The sequence below is a fragment of the Columba livia genome, chromosome 2, assembly GCF_036013475.1.
Source record: "Columba livia isolate bColLiv1 breed racing homer chromosome 2, bColLiv1.pat.W.v2, whole genome shotgun sequence".
Lineage (NCBI taxonomy): Eukaryota > Metazoa > Chordata > Aves > Columbiformes > Columbidae > Columba > Columba livia.
In genome coordinates this window covers 94,793,942-94,816,447 of record NC_088603.1, presented here as the reverse complement: position 1 = coordinate 94,816,447, position 22,506 = coordinate 94,793,942, and the positions used below count along the sequence as shown (strand labels likewise).

Here is a 22,506-nt window from a genome sequence, read left to right as displayed (position 1 = left end):
GTCTGTTCACATCAGTGCTGCATCCCACGAGTTACAGGAAAAAGGGAATATTCTTTAGGGATGGTCACAACAGGATACAGAGGGCTTTGTGAGTAATTATGTCCTCCCATAACCACGGCAAACTGAGATAAAACACATTCATTTAGCCATAATGCTGTTTCCATAAACGTACTGATCTAGAAGAGAGGGGGGGAAAAAAAAGACACTAAAACAGCAGAAATCAGTCAGGGCTTTTCTTGATGCTGAATGAGGCCTCCTTTTAATCATGTTTGCTTTATATGACTCTGGGGGCGATGATGCTTTTAGCAAAGTCTTGTTTGAGTAGCTAAAGCATAATTTCACAGCCTAGACTAAGATTTTTCATTTATTCTGATAATTTAAACCCTTTTGGCCATTCTAAGACAATAACATTCCATGGCATCTGTATTTTCTGTCATAAATTCTGTGCATATTATAAAGAAATTTTAACATATAAACATATATAGACAGATACAATATGCAGTCTACTTTTTCATGTATACTTGCATAGAACTTATATACTATGTAATATATTTTATGTGTATATATATACTTATGTATAGTATATTGTACTACGCCCTTTTCCCCTAATGGCAAAACTCATTTTACTGCCTAATCAGCAAGTAACAATAGAGAATGTTTATTATACATCTTGAGCTTGATACATAACTTTTTTTTTTTTAATCCTTTTACAGAATCACAGAATGTTAAGGATTGGAACACCTATTTAAATTAAATAAGAATGCCACACAATTCTAAAACTGGAAAGCCCATATACTGAACTAGTTGTACTGTACCGTGACTCTCTAACTCCTAACCCCAATATCTTTAAAACACTTTACAGACTTGATCTGCTTATTTATCTGTCTCCCTTTCAATCTGGAAAAGTGGAGTAGCTGTTCAAAATTTTCCGTTAATTGCCCTCAAACATCTGTTGAATAGCTCTAAGAAAATATTAAATCAAAAGAGAATTTTTAATAGTTGGGTGTTCTTCATGTTTCTTTCATGTACACATTCATAAGTGTATTTATCACCCCCTAAAAATGGATTCAAATTACTCCGAGGGGAAACTGAATTTTTTTCCTAAAGGCACAGATGCCTAACTCTACTGCCTACACTGAAAATGAAGCCAACCTAAAAGTTTCCAAATGAAAAGGAAAAAAAAAACCCAAAAAACTAAAAACACTTCACACGATATAAATAAATAAGATGCAGGAACACACACACAAAGAGGAAGCTTGTCTTGGTGCTACAGTAAGGAATCGTTATTTGAAATCATGTTTCTGGTTGGTTTTCATCCCACCAGAACCCCATCAACAAAATGATAACCCTGTATTATAGGCTGCCTACTTACTGTTAACATACAGTTAATCCTGCCAACGCCGGTTCTGCAGAAAACATTATCAGTGTGCAACCATAAATGAACAAAATTACCATCTGCACACTGAAGAACAGTATTGCAAACATAATTATATCTCTTACATGTTGTAAGTACACAGTTGTTTTAAATTTGGACTTATAACCTGTTTTTCAAATAACAGCTTCAGTCTGCTTCCAAGTCACCAAGGTAATGGCTGTAATAAGTAGCTATACCTCCTAATCAGCAAATGTCACAATAAGCATAGTGCATCTATCTATATAATCTTTTTTGGCCACGTTATTATGGTTTATGAGCAGTTTTACCACCCATACGTTATGCTGTCATGTTCTTCTAAAAGCTGGTTATTAGGATTAACTGGAGAAAGTGAAATATGAACGCATGTATAAATTGCAGAGCTGACTGCTGCTAAAAACAAGGTGTTCTAGGGCAGAGGAGGATGTGTCAGGCATTGCAGGGCATGACACTTATTTTGGTAAGAAACCCACAGAATTTGCTTTGGCCTCTGTGAGGCTTTCTGACTCGTTGCCACCATTAGCTGCATATGGAAAACAACAGCTGACTCTCATTTATTTCCACTCCACTAATATGTACCGTGGACATCTGCACAAAACAGTAGAATAAATCCTTCTTCTCACCAACTTTAAAGCCAGGTGCTGTAATGACCACGTTATTCATCACATTAAGACCACGCTACCTTATGAAGAATTATTGATAAGCCTTTCTGATGTTAACAATACACCAACATTCAGAGGACTACTTTCATTAGGACCAAGTTCATGATGAAATCAGAAATTGTCAGACACAGACATCTTCATTTTTGGTACAAAATCTGAGAGATACACAATGGGGTATAACTAGAAAACAAAAAGAATTACGACGTGCCTAAGAACTAATATTGTAAGGCTGTTTGAGGGGAGGAGGAGAAAAATCTCCTATGACATATTAGCAGGAGTGCTATAGGCAAAAGGCAGGAGGCAATTATCATCCTCCACTCAGCACTGAGGAGGCCCCATCTGGTGTTTGGAGCATTGCACCTGCAGAAAGTGTGGAGAAATAGGAGAGAATCTAGAGGAAAGCAACATATTTAAGAGAGTTCCTAAAACTCTGACCAGGAAGGAGAGACTGAAAGGTAGGGTTTGCCGTAGTCTTGGTAAAACAGGAGATTTTTCTGAAAGTGTTCTCATAAATAAGGGCAGTGTCATTTTTCTCCATATCTGGAAAAAAAATTACTGGTTTATCTCGGGAAAAAAAAAAAAGACAACCAACCAACCAACCAAAACAAACCCCCGCAAAACCCAAGGAAGTATATGATTCTGTGATTCTAAACAATAAGACAACAGACCTTCTAGCTAAAAGGACTATTAAGCATGGAAGCAGACTACTGCATACAATCCCTATTGCTGCAGATTTTTAAGAAAAAAAAAATCTCATAAAATATAATGTCGCTATAGGATATAACGAAGCTATAAATAACTCTCCGTCCTAGTGGAACTAGATGACCTTTAGAGATCCCTTCCAGCAGAGGCAGTGTAAGAACTGTGGTTGTCCACACAGCAGAGAGGAAGAGATGAGCCCCTTCCCCCATAAGCACAGCTTCCCATCTCAGATAAATAACAAGGGCTGGTAGGGCTCAGTGCTCCCACCCAGTTGTCCTGGAGGAGACATCCACACAGCTTCTCTGCCCTAAATTCTGGTGTTTCTGAGACTGAGAAAACAGGGCTGCATGATAAAATTTCCATCTTCCAGTGTGCAAGATGAGTCAATATACTTTCTTCACAAGTTCCTCTGTCAGCACATGGTGCAAACGTCCTCTGCTCTTTCTCAGAACCATTTTTTGGTGTTTCTGCAGCTACCTCTGACCCTCCCTGCTGCCTTTCCCCACCACCTGGCCTTCCAGGCCTTCTCAAACCTTTGCAAGGACAACTCCCTGTGAACTGTGTGGAGAAGCCTGCCGCTCTTGTAGCAACCGGGCTACATAAAGCAGCTAAATGACCTCTTGATGCGCATCCTAAAACCAAGGCTGAGATCTACCACAGGATACTACAACGTATTTATCAGTAAAACACTAGCTAAGACATTTCTGTGTAATCTCTTCCTACATTATTAGAATGACAATTTCATTATTGGAAGTTCACATACTTCTCCAGCATGGGATCTTCTCTGTTCCCAAGTTTCAGTATCCTTCCTTTTGGACGTACACATCTTTGAATGTCTCCTCAGCTACTGTAAAAGGATTACTTCAAAAGAACATGGAGCTTATAAAATGATATGAGACCCTTTTTGTAGCTGCCTCTGAGATTCAAAAAAAAGTCTTTGGCCAAAATTGTCCATGTCCAGTTCCAGGAGGGTTCATTCCTCACATGGTCAGCAGCAGTGCACCAGAGACATGAAGCTGGCATGACAAAGTGCAGATGGAACAGCATCCACACCAGTACTGCAATGACCTTATACATTGAGTGAGCCTGCAGTTGGCTGCTAAAGCAAATGGGATGCCAGCTGATGATGCACAGCACAGGCGCTGTGTGTTCACAGTGCTGTCCCTACTAATGAGGTAGGCTGCTGTGCTCTTCAATAGCTGAAGTTTCTGTGGAGCTTTTATCTTCAGCTTCAGTGAGTTACAATAATCCAGCCTAGTTCTGCAGAACATGTTCATCACTACTGCTAGATCCATGAAAGAAAAGGAAGCATAGCTTCTTGGACAGCCAGAAGCAGAATAATTAATTTCTGGCTATTTCTAGCATCTTGGTATTGAATATACCAGCTAGAGTAGAATGCTGCACAGAATTTATAATGCTTGGAAAAATGAAGGTCAAAGTACCTTCCCAGAGAAAAGGGGTCACTGCCTCTTCCAGTTCCCTCGAATCACACTAGATATGTTTCTATGCTGTGGCTTAGATACAACCTGAGCCAATTTCTCTTGCTGAGTAATTTAATAGTATCTTATGATCTAGATGTCAAAAACAGTGGGAAGATCAAGCATGGATGTTAATACAATTTAAAAGGTATTTTGCAGTAGCAACACTTAGAGACACAATTAGGTCTTTGTCTTTGCTAGTCATGGAAATATAATGAAAGATGAGTATAAGTAATTACATTACAGTGGTCAAAAGAGCTAAGCACTGCATTCTCTTTGGTGTCTGTACTTATTTGCAAGTTTGAAGTAGCAGTTCCTTAATGTCTTAGCCATGATAAAATACTGTGGAGGCTGTATTGCAGATATACCTTCAGCAATCTATTCACTTCTTATGAAATAAAACTAAATAGAGGCAGCACAAAATGGTACTTTGCAATGCATGTTGTGTAAACGTTTCTCTGATACACAACAGCTAAACATTATGGTGTCGATGTATGAGAAGATGGGTGGTGTTCAGTACTCTACATTAGAAGCCGCTAGTAAAGTAGCACCTCATAGGTGAGGTGACAGCTTAAGAAGTTCAATATAAACCATGCTGGCAAAGGGAAAAATCCCAGCCCAGCAAATTAATCCTTAAGGTGGTCAAAGCCCCGCAATGTTCAAACAGTGTTCCTCTGAAGCAGCCTATCTTGTTAGTACTAATGTTTTTGAGCAAGAGGAGGTTTGAGAGCAGTCAGAGGTAGCTGCTGGCTTTTTACTCCAACAGGCTGAAGCAAGGGAAGAACTGGCCTTTCTTGGTGACAGAATCTAGAGTATGGCTGAAGTGTCTAGAGGGCATCTGCTCACAATGTTAATGACAAAAAGAGATTACCAGTATGTTTTCCCCTCTGAGGTAACACAATGAAAAAGATGGAGTTGCACATTAAGCGAGATCAACATCTGACCCTCCCTGGAGGCCCCAAAATCCGCAATACTTTCTCCAACAAATAATACCTTGTAATGCAAAGAGCATGAATTAGTGAATGTTCCAGATGGGTATATCTAGGACATGGTACATATACAGCCAGATATTACCCTTGAGAACTTTCAACCTGGGCAATGTGCCAAAGGCTGCCGCTCCCTTATTCATTCATGTCTTCCTGGGATAAAAGGGACTTGCCTCAAAATGCAGTTTTGCATTTGGCGAAGAGACATGACCTTGTGATTTCTCCATCTATTGCAGCCTGTTGCTTTCTATTACTAACTGTAACTGCAGAGCTGGTAGGAAGCTACAAGCAGGTTGACATGGTATGGCCCTGCAAAAGTTGACTGGACAAAAGCGAGCAGGTACAGCATCCATCCCATTCCCACTCCAGTGGAGCAGCAACCATGACTTGTAGCCACCCGCAGGCACAGTAGGCCCAGAGGAACAATCTCATTTTAGAGATCTTGGGCATGTCAGGAGAGCACACCTTCTTCTGTGCCCCTTGGGACTGCAACACTCAGTGGCAGGATGCACACGTAGTCCCCAGGAACAGGCCTTCTCCCCATTAGGGGCTTACAAATGGCCTCAGCATAATCCACTCCTACTGGTGATGCTCCACTAGGCATCACTTTCTTATATTCTGCTAGAGATTAAAAGAGTTCAGGTTCCTTCCTCAGGCCATGAATCTCATGTATGGTAAATCAGCTGCAGCAATAAAATGAAATAAAATTACCAATAAGCACTATTTTTAACCACAAAACCTGTTACTCATTATACAGTATATGCTTCTGTCATTCTGAGGGAAAAAATGTCTAATTGTTTACATTATATCTCACTGGAAATTTAACAAAGAAAACAAGACAGGCTACTGAAGGATGAAAATAACCATCATGGCAACATGTGGTACAGGGGCTGAACCTAAGGGAGGGGTATTTCTTCTGAAGACATGTAAATTATAACAGGTGTTCTAAGAAAGGCACTAACAATTAAGGAAATTGTCTTACTTACATCAAGTAAGTCACATTTACCTAAATACTCTCTGCTTCAGCTTATGCCATATTGTTCTACTCCTCCATGAAGGGATGGAGAACAGCAGCATACAAGATTGACAGAATCCTTAACCCCCTGCCCCCCCAATATCCTTTCTGCTGCTCTTTGGGACTATAACTCAGGCTAGTACAGAAAGGTAGTTTCCTGAAAAATGATGGTGGCTGTCACTTATCTTTGAACATATGGTCAGTGTGACAAAATCTCAAGCAGCCTTATGGCTTAGTACCTGCATATGTATATACCTTGTTTTTGCCTCCACAAGCAACAGTATAAACCCATATCTTTTCTCCTTTCTGCTGACTACCCACCACTCACACACATTTACAGAAAGAGGATAATACAGGGAACTAATAATAATAATGATAATAATGTGACATTACATTTCTGCAAACATGACGGGTAGTCATTTCTCAAGAATTCTGTATGTCCTCTGCAGGCAAAATTTGTGGACCTCCGAACAGCTGCTACTTATTAGCAGTCTATAAATCTGAACACCCATAAATGTGTTGGATGTACTTAGTTAACAGATATGCAGAAAGGTAATGGTGTGGCGCCTATTAGAATTCATGAATGCACTTTTTGTAGTGCATTTTTTCCCCAGAGGTATATTCAGGCCAAATCAATGGTCTCCAAAAAGTGGCAATGATGCAGCGCACAGCTTGCATATCCATTCATGAAGCAGCATGACATGAAAGATTAATTAAATATTTGTACTTTCTGGAGCCACAGGTGTAATTTTTGTGGAAAGACACCTGTTACATATAAGTATTTACCAGTTTTGACAAAATGGAGCATAACTGGACATGAAGCCTTAAAAATTTTTACTTGCGATTGAGTAAATGTTTAAAAGACACCACAGCCATCATTCTACACCTGCCACGGACCACATGGAAAACTGGTGATGCACTAACGTTACGGTTAAAAGGCTCGTAGTAATAGCGACCTGCTAAATACAATATAATTAGAGAATAGCTCCCTATGAATTAAATGCAAATGCTTTGATATATGACTAAGTGAGCACATTTAATTACTATTACCATATTAAATACAATTTAAACCCCATTCTTAAGCGCCTGATTTTTTTCCTGAAATGTCAGTCAAGCAGAATACAGTGTTTCCACATCAGGGTCAGGAGGGGGACTGGAAAGCTTGGTGAGGCATGAAAACTTCAGTTTCAGTGAGGCAACGGAAGGGACATTGCTGGGCAATTACAGCGCTCCAGTGTTTGCCGTCCACAAAGGCTGCGATCATCTGCAGCGACAGTGTGGTGTACGACTCCCCCGAGGCAGCGCACTCTCGTTAAATCAATTTGTCAGAAGCAGGGCTGCTCCCTCCCTTCTGCAGGGGAGGCCCACTGGAGCGGCGGACAGCTGGGGCGCACAGCTGTCTCTCTGCAGCAGATCAATTAGAACAGCGAAATTCATCTGCTAATTAGCAAGCGTGTATAGAGGGGAAAGAGACCTCCCTTAAATGAATCATTTCCATGTATTAATGAATTCAGTGACATCTCAAATTTAGAGCTTAGCCCAACGAGAAGAGACACAGCCACGTGAGGCGCTGGCTAACATCATGAAACAATTTCATTATTGCAAAATTTGAATCTGCTGCTAAGGTGAAAATAAAACTCACTAAAACTAAAGATTTGCACTTCCAATAACAATGAAAGAAGACCCACATCTAGCAGAGCTACTAACGTCTGATCACAGTGAAAACAGTGATCACCCTAATGCAGCACTGAGAGTAAATAGAAGATGGACCAGGAAAAATACTAGCCCCAGTCAGCTGGCCATACTACTTGCCTTGAAATATGCTGAAAAATCCCTTGACTTTTGTGATTGAGGACTGGGCCTCAGGTCAGCAATTTTTATCCTTGCTTTTATTTATTATTATATTTGACCTTTGTGTTACTTGAACGAGACTTACTGTTTATTCACATTGCAATGCTGCCGATGGGTGTTTTTACAAGAGAACTTTGCCAAAGTCAGCTGCTGATTCAATGCTGTTTCAAGGCTTAGCAGGACAAGGCCATTATTTTTTTTCCTGATACTTTTAGTGCGGTTAATAGAGACCATACACCTGTCAATTCTTGCATGTGCAGTTCCCAGCCCAAAGAGGAGCCAGGCACATTCATTTGTAATACACAGAAAATTTATTTCTTCAGTTGGGAAGAACATCACTGGCCTCCTTAGTTCTTCCAGTGCCTCAGGCATCACAGCTTAATCGCAATGGACATGAGCAGCTCTTCTCTGGATACCAAGCGCAAACCCTTTGTTCTTGGAAGTTTGTCCGAGAACCCTTGTATAGGCACCTTGTCAGAAATTATTTAAAAGATAACATCGGTGTGGAGAGGACTAAAACAGTATGACCTGCTAGAAACAATAGCATAGTAAGGGAAACTCTAAAACTGGCATCAACAATGAACCTACTGCTCATTCGAAGCAGTTGATTCACTATAATTCAATCAATTTCCCAAGGCATTTACTTTTTAAGGCTCTGTTTTCTTGCACCTGTATGTAGATGTGATTATTAGAGCATTTGGCATCAAAGAAGCAACTGCAAATCGTGATTTTAAAATACATTGCTATAACCTGCAGCATGAATAAGGCACAATACCTACTCAAAACTGATATTCTTTAACCTGACATACAGATGCTGACTGCTTATCTTGTTCTTAATTGTTTAGTTGCCTCACTAAAATTTTTCCTCTTTTATTCTTTTAATGGCAATCATTGAAAGCAAAACTGCATTAGATGGCTGAAAACACAAAGCCACACAGCAATGCCAGTACATGTGAAGCTGAATTCTCTAAGGGAACGCTATGAAGTGTTATTGTTAGCTCTGCTGCAATAAAACAAACTGCCACAGAGAGCTATGTCCATTCTCATCTACTGAAGGAGATGAACTGAAACTAAGTCGTGCAGGAGGTCAACCAAGACAGTACTGTGCCCCACTTGCCCTGCAATAGTGAAGAGCATGTATAAAAAATGTTTAATAGCATGAGGAAGTTTTATTACCACCCTCACTTCAAATCCTGCATTGGACTTACTGTCTTACACTGATCTCCATTACACCCAATGAAGTCTATGGATAAGAAAGAAGAGTGTGACTCACCACGTTTTACAGCTCTAAGTTGCCATTTAGTTCTAAATTTCTTTCTTAAGTGAAGACTGCTGAATATGGCGAGCAATGAGCTGTAATATATATACTCCATCAAGAGCAGTCCAGAGAATGTGACATTCTTATCATATTACCACAGTTACTGGCAGAATAATATAATTATGATTCCCATTGAAGTGGCCTACAGAATGAGTTTAATCAAATTTTAATATAAAATATGGCCACTTAGAGCATATTCCATTCAATAGCTTGTTCATTCAAGATGCTGTGTAGGGAGGGGAAGTGCACCGTTGTCATTCCCAGTAACAAAACAACAATCATTTTTAAGTTAAATATGGCATCAGGATGTTTAAGCAGGCATTAGAGGATACATTGATGTCACTACTATTGTGCTTCACTCTGTAAATAATTTGGCATGGATGACTGCTGTGTTACTTTCAGTACCTTATGCTTACAATACAAAGACATAGAGAAACTTAGTATTTGAATGCTCCTAGTGAGGAAAGAATAATTCATTCACAGAGAAAAATCTTCTCCTACCTGTTCTGAAGGACACTGGTGCAAATTCAGAATGTAGTCATTGAAAAAGCACCAGTCGCTGCAATTCTACACTGTTCTGAGTTGGTATCTGCTGACTTACAACTAGGTGACTTCAAAGTAGAGTTTGTCCCACTGATTAGATCTTGGGTAACTCCGAATGCAAGGAGATACTGTTCAGGTGTGTAAAATTCTTATCACATAGGTAGGACTTCAGAGAGGCAGCTTGGGAACTATGGCTGCAAATATTCAGATATGAAACTGAATGTAGAAAAGACACAAAAGATACTAGACGCGAGAGGTACTAGATACTGAAGGGATTTGTGCAGGATTTTAAGGTAATTACTGTGCACATTTTCTGCAGCACAAACTTGGATTAATGGCTCTTCAATTTGATGCTTTTCAGTTTTAAGGCTCTAGGCAAAGCCCTCACACTCTGGTAGCACAGGAAGACCTGTGCTGAGCTAAAAATTTAGTGGAGAGCTACGTTACAGAATCTGAGGGTCCAGACACGCTGTTTACAGCCATTTACAACATTGAGCTATTTGACTATGATTTCCTAGCGATTTATGAGGCTTTTTTATTTTTTTTTGAAGGTGGATTAAGTCCATGAATTACTTGGATGTCATTCATGTTTGTTTGTTTTGTCATTGCTTTATTTTGTTTTGGCACTTTTTGTTCTTCTTGTTTGTATTTTAAAAAACCTTGTCCATCTGTTAGTCTCCTAGGACTCTCAACACATACCTTACTGCCTTATAGCATCTGTCTCCTTTATATTTTCCTTACAGTAGCTCCATTTGTTCTTTTCCCTTTGCTTACTTCTGTTATTTTAACTTCTTTTTCATTCCTATCTGTTATGTCTGAACATCTTTGTTTATTCTCTCTTCACTTTCCCCTCACAGGAACCCTATGATCCCATGTCCTCACCATCCTGCCTCTAGTAACATTCCTCCCCAGGAGTAACCTTCCTGCCATGTCCACCTTCTACTTCCCACCCGAGTTTTGGAACTGCCTCCAGGTCTTTAGCAACATTATTCCTACCTGCACAACTCATATTTTCATTTTCTCTGAAACTCTGTATTTAAAATTACCATAACCAGCCACAGCTTCCTGACAATTCAGCTTTCCACTATTCCCTCAGAGATCAAGACAATTTCTTCTGAAATTACTCCTTAGCGATACTTACCGAGTGATTTCTATTTTTCCTTACCACCCTCCCTACCTCTGCTTAGATGGCTATGGAGATATTGAATTCCCTAGCAACCTTTTCCAAATGGTATCTAGTCTGGAATTTCATTCAATTATTTTATTTTAGGTTTATTTAGTGTTACATCCAATTCTGCTTGCATCTCCTTTTCATGTTGCCGTCATCTACAATCCACCAACTCCTTTCTTATCTTCTTCACAACTGGCAACAAATTTTTGATGACTGCTTCAGCTAGACACTTTATCACCCTCCCATCTTTCTTCAGCCAAGAATATTGATTCAGATCTTCCACCCTGCCAGACTAACCTTTAATTTCACTTTGTTTCAACTAGGAAACGTTCTCTCTTGCTACCATCTTCTGGTCTCAGCCAAAACAAAGCATCAACCCCTCCTCCTTACCCCCTGTCACTAGAAGCACCAGATATTTCCATGTCATGAATGCTAATGACTTTTTGTCTCTTATGAGTTTACTCTTGTATTCTTTTTCTTTGCCCCTGTTCATGTGGCAGCAGATCATCTCCCTTTTCCACTTTTTTCATCCTCAACTCATTCTTCTGCACCATTATGAAGCATGGGAACTGTTTATATATCCTACTTCCCACAGTAATTTTTACAAATACTGTTTGAAACTCTTCATTTCCATTTTTGACCTCTTGCATTCTGGCTTCTACTTCTTCTACAAAATCCGTCTTTCAGTGAAGGCTTTGGTGTTTTCTTTTTGGTCAGGTTTATTAAATCACTACTCTGGCCATTCAACTACCTTCTGCAAAGTCAGTCAGAAGATTTTTCTCCGAGAAGTTCAATGCTTCTTTTCTTACCCCTCCAGTTATTACTTAAGAGAATAATCCTCACCTTCCCCTGTGATTTTCAGAAATGATCTCACATATGCATATCTTGTGTCCTTTTACCTTCTGCATCTTATTCCCTAGGTAACTTCATCAAGAAACTGGACTACTGTGCTGATATTATTGATTTACCTCTCCCATGCATTAGCCATCTACTTTTCTCCAGTCTGTATTTTGATCTTTAATTCTGGTATCTCCTGTAATGCTTAATAATTTCAACAAGAACAGGGATAAAACACAGTAGATCTTCCTGCTATGTCCTTCCTTGGCACCACCATCTTGCCAATACACAATCCTCGAATGGGATGTCACCTTCAAGTCTACCCTCAGTATGACTTTTGTTCTCTCCTTATCTTTCAAATGGGCCCAAGATAGGACCTTTTCTATTTAACCTTATCCCAAAACTCACATGCTGTGGTCTTTCTGATAGTTTCTGTAGCTTTTAGTGCTTCTCAGTTCATTCAGGAGTTAAAGAATTGTGATCTTCTTGTGGCTGTGGTAGACAACATTAGATGCATTTATTGTCAGAAAAGCCTTGTTCAGATCTTTCAGGTTTTACTCCCTATCCCTATGTAAGGACAGAAAGAGACAGACAGGTGAACAGTGAGGAACAGATTCATACACACATACAGCCCTATATCCAATCTAGGAAAGTGAAACATGAAGGGAAAAAATAGAAAGACAAGAATAAGGAAGATGTGGAAACAAAGAAAAGGACAAAGAATCAAAGAAATGCAAGCAAAGTTAGAAAGACAGGAACAACTGAAAGAAGGGTGTGCAATAAAAAGGAACGGAGAAAAAGAAAAAAAATAGTGGGGGAAGTCTTCAACACTTAAAAGGATATTTTAAAGGAATTTAGATAGGCAAAAATAGTTATAATTTTAGGAAAACAAATACAACCACCTCATATAATCATATGTCAACCAAAATCACCATGTCTTAGCAGGAAGTATATAAAATCTAAAACATTTCCAAAGTTTTCATGAACCTTTAACTGTTTCTTGAAAACAGGGAAGGACTGGGTTTGGTTTGAGAAGATATTCAAGTTTATGGTGCAGCTGCACAACCACAGCAACAAAGAGCTGACTCCCTGCTGCTGGGGTCTGTCATGGGAGCTGCAACCACAGCCCCGCGCTGGGATCGTGATCAACACCAACAGAGATGCTGTGCCACACCACAGCTGCTTCATGCGTTGGTCAGCATGCATGTAAGTCATAGTAGGTCCTCAGTTGTTTTAGGATTATTTTCCAACAAATTCAAATTCATAACAGCTTTTTGGACATATCAGCATCTTACATTGAAAATAAATGTTTTCACCTCAGAGCTAGGCTACTAGCTTATGAAACCCTGTTTTGTTCAAAAACATGTATCTTACCTCTAAACAGAAGATTTTTTTTTTCCCCAGACTATTAAAAATAAACAAGAAATCTGCTATATCTTAACTGAAGAGTGTTTTCAAAAAGAAACTCAAGACTACTATAGATTACTCTAAAAAACTGATTTCTACACAAATTCTAATTGATTTAAGTTACTCTGAATTGTGAATATCTAAACATGTTATTTATGATGAAGGCAGATCATTAAATACTGTGATTGTTGTCAGAAATACTAAAACAAAGAAGAGAAGTTTATTGTATAAAATTAAAATATTAGATATGTCACCTTCAAAGTTAAAGCAAGATATTTCACTCTCAAGATCACTCTTTTCCCAGGGAGAAGACTAATTTTTATTCACTTCCTAACCTACACATTTTAAAAGAATCTATGGTGTAACTATTTCACTTCTATCTGTTCCAGAAACATGCTTCTTCAGTACTAACTTTTCATTTGTCAAGATCATGATGAATATAAAATAAAAAGTATCATAAATTATCACAATCAAGCCTCTGAACATATTAGAAGTTGGGTAAAGCAAGATGCAGAAATAATTTGTCTTGCCAAGGGAAATTATGGAAAAGGTGGCAGTGTAGGGGGCAATGCTATGCATGGAAGAAAAATAAATGGAAGAGTCTCTGTTTCAGTGACTGCTCAGTATATTTTTCTGTCCCGGTCTGTCTAGTAGGTTAATAGCTGGGCTGTCTTAACCATGAAAACCTTGATGACTGTATTGACAAGAACTCATGATCTACAGCAGGTCTGCTTTTACGAAATGGCTCGATAAGCCCTTCCATTAACAATACTAATCAGATAAAGTATTGCTAATGGATGACCTTGCATCTGGTTAGCATGAATTGTTCTGCTTAGTATGTATATGCTGTGTTTCTCATGCAATATCAAGATGTTACTGCTATAAATTTATACATTATGTTTGGAAAATTGTTTATAATTTAGTCTCTACATCTGCTGCAACTTTGGAGAACAGAGAGCTGGTTCTTTGTTCTTGTCATTAAATCAAATTATTCTCATGCACTGCTAAAGGTTTTGATGACCCAAGCAACAAACATGGTACCAACACACTAGGAATTAATTTATACATTCACTTTTCCCTCCTGGTGTAAAGGAGTTATCCATAAAAATTGTCCTGATAATTACATTTCTAGGTAAAACATATTATGAAACTGGAAGTATAATAGCCATTTGACAGATATGCTGCATGAAAGCATAGTGCCCCAAGCACCAAATTCTTCATTGTAGCTATAACATATTTAAAGTACATGGTACTTACAGGCAGTTAAAAGATAGCAGTGACAAATCCCTTTCAGAAAAAGCTTGTCCCATGAGCTTTATAGAAATCAGAAAAATCTTAAGAGGTGCAACATCCACAAAATTCACATGCCAGGAGATCCTCCATGCTCTTCTCCATGAGAAGAATGGCATCTGTGCCAAAGTGTGTATGAAAATGCTTTTCCTTCAGCCCTGTGATAGGTTTACCAATGCATCAGTGTATGCTATTCACAAAAGCTTCTACAGCATTTGTCTTCGGTCAGTGAAAATCTCCTTTACTGGCAGCACAGATAACAGAACTTGGCTGGCTTTGTTCTCTTTTGCAATGCAATGTGCAAAAAGAGAACAAAACACCATCAATTTATAACAGGAACATTTTATACCTATCTCACAGAGTCAGTCATAGTCTGGACATCAGCAATAAGATGGAACCCAAGTCACTTACATTGTTTTGATCCTTCCAACTTCATTTTATCAAAGAGTGCTGCAGTCCCTACAGACTGTGGCTGGCTTTCATTTAAAAACAAAATTTAAGACTCCTCAAATTTGGCCCAGAAAACAGATTTTTTTTGCTTCAAAATTGCCAGGTTTACAGTAAAGATACAGGGACATGTCTTTATAAAGGCTAACGCAAAAGTTTAAAGTTGCAAACCGTTGGAAGGACTCATCCAATTTAAACTTACTATTTTGCCCCTAAAAGTGTCTTTATTTTTCCTCTGCATTACAAGTCATTTGCTACTCTACTAGGTCAAACAAGCAAATTTCTTTTGGAAAGCCAAGTTGCAGAGAAAATCTTAACAGTGTTCCTAAACCCCTATACCTAAGCAAATCCTCAGTTACAAATTTCTTCTCCTTAATAAAAGGACTTTGGACACAGAGGGAAGGAGCTTGGGAGGTCAAATGCTTCCCCCCTCCACTCATGGATCCCTTGTTTGTTAGGTGGAACTGTGAAGCTTTACACACTTGTGTAAGAACATAAACTGTGCCCTAAACTTCTATTCCTTTGATATTAAGAACTTGAGCTGCATAAGCTGGGAAGCAAATGGGTATGGAGAGCATTAGTGATTTTAAAACATATTTTCCTTCAGCCCCGAAATGTTCTGGAACTTAAATGACTTATATCCAGTAGTACTACCAACACTGAACTTCGTACAGCTAACTCATAGCACACACTTGTTGACTCACATATCATAAAAAGAAGTTAAAATATATTTTCATATCAGCTTACTACTAATCACACTATAAAAAAAAAATAACAGACAATGCAGTTTCATCCTTTATAAGTGGCTTTTGCCAACCTACAAGTCTAAATTCTCACTTTCAGTCAACGCAAACCTCATCATTTTTTTCAAAAGTTCTCTCTCTCTCCCCCAAAGGAACACTGTGCCAAAGCTTTTAAGGTTTTTTCACGGGTTGCTTAATTATCTCTTTTAGGTCCAATAAGGTATGGATGCCTTTTCAGCTTTAAGGTTTTGATCTAAATATTTTCATGCTCCATGCAATTTTGATGTGGTCTAGTGCCACACAAAAAAATGCCTGGAGTTATTTCTATGCACCTTTTTGCCAAATTATGCAGCCTTTCACCTGTCGATGGAAATGGATCCCAGATACTATCAACAGTGTGTGAATTCTTGTATCTCTTCTCTAGAATTCATCTATTTTTCTTCAAACTTTAACCTCTGCTGCTGCCATGTCTGGATTCCCTCTGTGCTGTTCTTGTGGCTGCAGTGAGGTTTGCTCAGCTTGGTCAATCTTCTTGTAACATCTATCAACACACTGTTATGCTTTACATCTTTTCCTTACTCCCTTTACTGTCATATGTGGGACTTTTTATTTTTTTTTTAAATCAGAATGCAAAAATCAGGCTCTAAATCCTCAACTTTGAGTCTTATAGAACCCAGCCCTACAGGACTATGCCAAAAAGTACAATTAAAAAAATTTTAAAAATCTTAACATAGTTTGGTTCACTCCTTTAAGGCCTGGGACAGATCCAGACTGTACAAGTATTTGCCCTTCACTTGCTCTGGTTCTTTCAAGCCCCACTACACAATGGGAGAGTGCATAAAGCAAGAAAGAGGAGAGCTTTAGCAAAATGAGAAACTGAGCTGCCAATTCCTACAGTTTTCAGAGTTTAAGGATATTTTTTTCCTCTCTAAAATATATATAAGCAATGAATCCTTTACAAATGAGCCAGGTTTCTCTTGCCTATCTTTATAAAGAGCATCAAAAAGCACAGACTGGAGGAAAGCCAAAAGGCAGCTGCAGCTCATAAATTCTTGTGTGGGCTTCTGCCCAAGCACTGAGCCCCATTGGGCCACAGTGCAGAGAAACAAGTGGTCCAGACTTTGTACAAGGCGATGGATGGAATTAACTACAACATGCCAACTGCTGCAGCTATGCTCTTCCATGAATGCTCTTCAACACTAAGGTCATACATACAGAAAACATTTTCATGTGTATTTTGGGGGGTCGTATCAACAGTGTATATGCTTTTTTAGTGGATATGAAAGCATATAGTCAAAGAAGTGCCTCTCACAACCTACAGGTATCTTTTGGCCATTGCTTGAAGGCAGGTGCTTTCATTAAAGAGCTGAAAGCAGCATTTGTTTCAATAAATTCATGGGAGTACACTGCCAGGAGTCCCTGTGGCTCTTACCATCAAGATGGCATGGCAGTGCTACTGAGCTGCTGCTTAAGCTTCAATAGGTCTGTGACTTACCTGTGAGAAATTCTCAGCTTATTTCATGCTGCTCTCCTGGTGTCATAAGCACATACCCCAGGGCTCAATTACTCAGTTAAAACACAACAGTTGCCTTATACAACATTGTCTAGGAAAAAGGTATATTTTCACGCAAAAACTCATCTATCCATTTCCTTTCAGGGCGGACTTTAATTTGTTACTCCGTTGTCCTTTTATTTTAATTAGACCTGTTTGCTGTATTAGCAATTGCAAGATGATTTGAGGTTGGGGTTTTTTCCACCCCTGAACAGAAAGGTATCTTGGTGGTGGTAGTGGCAGAGGGTGAAAGAATCTTCAGGAAAGAGGGACGGTTTGATGTTTTGCTTTGAGGCTGGCAAGATATTTGGATAACATGGAGGCTTAAGGCAACATCACAAATTAAAATGATATGGTCTCAGGTAAAGCAAAGGAGGAAGGTCATATATATCATAGCAGTGCTCCAGTAAAAGGCAGTACAACTAACTCCATGAGCTACAGCTTCCCTACCTGCATTAAGGGTGGTCTGCAACTAATACAAGCACCAGCCAGCTGAACTGGAAGAATATTTTCTTGCTCAAGACTGCTGTCAAAGGCTAGGATCACACATGAGCATATTTCATGAAGATGACGGTTACTTTGAGGGAAACAAAGTCTGTGTTGATGTCCACCTCAGGCAACCCTAGTCATCTCAGTGCATCATTTAGGTAACAGCAACCTCCTATGCATTCCATGCTGAAAATAAAATAAAATAAAAAATATATATACATATATATATTAAAGAAATCAAAGTGTGTGTGTGTGAAATCCCAAACACCAAACCAGCAATACCACATCCCTTAAAACACCACCTTCTGTCAGAATGAAGCCCGAGCCCAACCTAACTATCTTTTAGGGATAACCTCTTCCTACAAACCTCCAAACAAAAATACCACATGCATACATAAAATAAAGGTCTATAATATAAGCACATATGAATGAACTCTGACCTGTCCTTCTGACATCAGTTTAAGGTCAGAGGTCTGTAACATGTATGAATACTGTGCCTGTAGTACATGTTTTCCAAAACTGGGCTGCACTGTCATGGATAATTGTGATATCCAGTGTAGACACGTTTCAGTTTCACTTACAGTAGGGTTTTGTGGGGATTTCTGGTGTAAATAGGAATAAGCCTCAATCCACAACTATAACACATCTTTATTACAATGGTAGATCTCTCTGGCAAGCCTAACTATTTAAAATTATAGTGAAAACCATGATTTTTTTCAAATTAATCTAACATTCCATTTACATTTAAATTTGCAGTACAGCAGATAATTGTACAAGCAATCTAGGAAAGCTCCACGTTGATCTTTCAAGGCAAAAGGATCTCATTAAAAAAGGTTTTGATCACAAGAAAGGAAAGGCTATATTCTAGCTACAGATCATGCGATCCATTAATATAATGGGGGGTAGGGAGAGACAGCATCAACATCACCATAGAGAAGTGGTCTGCTAACTCAGTCTTGCTGGTTTTCTGAAAACAAGGAAATATATCTTCAGGTCAGTGAATTTCAACTGTTTTCAATTCACAGATCCCTAAGTATTTTCCAGCGCAGATGAAGACCTTTGACAAGCAAAAACTAGGCTCAAGGCAAAGTATGTGCTTTTCATCTTTACCTGCTATGGGTTTCTGAGGTATGGTTCACAGACCATAGGCTGAAAAACATTTTTAAAAAGACATCTCTTTATTGCAATTTAGCTATTTTGCTTAGAATACTGCTATCCTAGATTCCCTCAAAAGGAAGAAGAAGAGACACACTATCCACTCTCTGTGAACAAGATTTCTTTGAACTAAAAGCACAGATGCTTACGTTTTCAGGACCTTTTGTTCTAGATACGCTCAGGTACAAATTATATTGCAATCCTTTCTGTAGTTTATCAGCCTTATACATTATTTCTGAGATCAGTGAGATTTGTTTAAAATATCTTTCCTATAGTTGCCTACAGAAATCTTTCCTTAGCTCCATCGGAGCAAGGGGAGGGTCCTTTCCTCCAATAAATGTTTACACTACATATAGTCACCTCCGTTTTTCCTTCAGGAGCATCTCACGTATCGATTTGGCAATAGATATGATTCACCCAAAGGACCCAGCCCAGCATTATGTGGCCTATATTAAGGGTCCTCTGTGTGACAGATATCCCCTCAGGCACACATCTGGAAACAAAAGCATCTTTGTGCCCACTGATCATCGAAGCCCCTGGAGAATTTCTTTCAGTCCATGTTTTGTACAAATCTTGGTTTTGAAGACACACATCTCTTCCGCTCTTTATAGAGTGCTCTTGGTGCAGGCATTTAAAAGAAATGTTGATTTGAACAGCGTTCTTCCCGGCTAATGTACTTTCTTTTCCCCGATCCCCTTTCAAATTTTGACTAAAGGTTTGAGTATTAAGCCTCAGCTATAACTCTGGTGTCTGGCAATGACACATCATGGCTTCTGGTGGTGCACTGTATTACAGAGAGAACAATACAGTCACCATGCACCGGCTGAGGCCCTATCTTGATGATTATGCAGCCTCCTTCCAATAAGAGTATCCCCTCCTCTCCATAATTTATACAAAAAATAGATATATTTTTAAATCCTAATTTGTACATATGGATTGTGCAATTTGATAGAAAACATGAAAAAACCTTGATAGAATTGCCAGAAAGGAAAAAAAAGCAAACCAACAAAAGCAAACTTATGAATTTATGCGGTGTAGACAATAATCTAATTTTCTTCCACAGTGGCTTTGATCTTACTTATTCCATATCTCTATTAGTAAGTCTTGCCCCCTGCTAACACACTGTAGAAATCCTTTTCCTTGTTGACATCATCATTAAGGGGACAATTTCCCAGAGAAATGCGGCTCAAACTCAAGATTCTTTGGTAGGATCAAAGATGGATCAAAAAAGGGGGAACGTAATTCACGAACACATCAACCAGAAAACTTGCATGCATCTACTCTTGCACTTCATTAAAAACAAACAATCAAACAAAACAAACAAACAAAAACCCAACAGTTTTCTTTTGGTGTATGTATGACTCATAAACATTGCGGCTGAGTCAACACCTCTGATTTGCATTTGGGAGCAACTGTGCTTTCAGAGGAATCCAGACCAAGTATATGAAATATAGACAAAGATCAGTTAACACCAGAAGTCTTCACTGTGGAATAAAAGACACGGGAATTTGTACACAATTTTCTTCCAAACAAATGATACATATAACATCCTGACAGACCTAATGTTCATGCTTTATTACTATAAGTCTGCAAAACACTCCATCAAAAAACTTGATTTTGATGAGCTATGAATCAGGAGTCCAGAATACCTTCAAACAATAATGGACTGCTTCAAAAAAATCCTTCAGATTCTTGGATGAAATAAACGACAAGATTTTCCTTTATGTTGCCATTAAAGTTTACTGAACACCTTTGCTACTTCACACAGTGTCAATTGGGCTATTTAATTAGAGAAACTTGAAAGTAACATTAAAATTACTAAAGAAAAAGCTAAATAAAAGAAACGTTGTTGAAAATTGGAATTAAATTTATGAGCCTGGGTTCCTAAGAGATGAAATATAAAAGTGAATTTCAAATATACAGGTTTATCTTTGCAAAGAATACTGCCAAACAACAAGTGAAATAACTCAGGTCACACTACAAATGGCTTCCTTACCATGGATAACTGCCCAATCAGTGAGCACAGAGTATAAATTGAGAGTTAACCCAAATTACCTAACCCTACCTTGTATTGCCATATTGTGCCTAAGCGTTCTCAGCATTATCAACTAATGCACTTTCCATTGGTCTTAAACCATGATTGCTTTGCCATGAAAACTGTGAAGACTTTGCACCTTAACTTTCCTGAACTGATGTCTAAATGTGGGTGCATGTCAAGAGTGGACAAAGTGATTGCTACTCTGATTTGTGTGTCACGTTTCCTTTGGCAGATAAGGAAACAAAAAAAAAAAGAAAAGGGGGGGGAGAGCCAAAAAACAAACCAACATAAAAAAGGATAAGAGAGAAAGCTGAAGGGATGGCGGAACAATTCCTGCCTCTATAAGCATCCTCTGTGTCATTCCAATTTAGAAACAGACCTTGAGACAAGCACTGTGGTGGTCACATCAATCTCAAGCTGAGCAACAAAGCAATTAGTACACAAGGACTACCAAACCAAGGCACAAAAAGCAGTTAGGAGACAATATCTGTAAGCCCATGGTGGTGTTGGGGCATCAACTCCTGATGTCAAAACTTTCCACAAAATTGTCTTTTCACACCTCTGATTCTCTGTCGAGAGGGAGTAAGTAATACAATGTCAGGGAGTTCCAGCCACCTGACTTCCAGGCCAGCACCAGCAACGTTTGGTGGCTTTGTGTGCCCAACATAGCTGGGCCTAAAATGTGTGCTGTGGCCTGTGAACGCAGCAGGCATGGCCTCAGCTTAGGAAACGGGAAGGGTCACTCGTGTCTTATGACCACCTCACCTCACCTCACCTATCTTTCCCTCCAGACACCAGAAAACTGTATGAATAGGAGCCAGTTTTCCTATTTAACCTTGCAAGGCTGATTCATTACAATGTAAGTGAACTTACTACAAGTTACTGCGCAGACCCTGAAAACCTGGTCCATTTGCAAAGGGATCCCCACTCAAAAGCACACACATGACTGCTGGTTCAGGAGCAGCTGTAACTATATTTCCAGTGTCTGCAAGACAAAGCTGTTTAGCAGCTATTTCTGCTCATCCCAGAAGGTACACGGACACTCGGACAGCAGCTAGCCTGTGCAGGCACTCGACAGAACAATCAACATGAGTGGCTTCGATTTAAAAGAACAATATATATATTAAAACAAACAAACAAACAAACGCCACCACCACAACAAAAAACAACACAAGCGAACAAACAAAACACAAACAAAAAACCAACAAACAAAAACCCCCACACCAAAAAAATCCCACAAAAAAGCCAGACCCACACACACAAAAATCAACAAACCGAGAAGACCCCAAAACAAACAAAAAAACCCCCAAACAACCCCACAATCAACCAGCCTAACAACCCACCCACAAACCCCCCTAAACACGCATCTATTCTCTCTTGCTGACAACGTGACCACAAGCAGCAGGACCGC

At 39.0% G+C, this 22,506-nt stretch overlaps 1 protein-coding gene across 43 annotated transcripts in view; it reads right to left on the bottom strand.

Annotated features, from left to right (window-relative positions):
• The window catches only part of LOC102098626 (poly(rC)-binding protein 3), a 524,682-nt gene that overhangs the window by 116,486 nt on the left and 385,690 nt on the right, over positions 1-22,506 (bottom strand). The window lies entirely within an intron of this gene.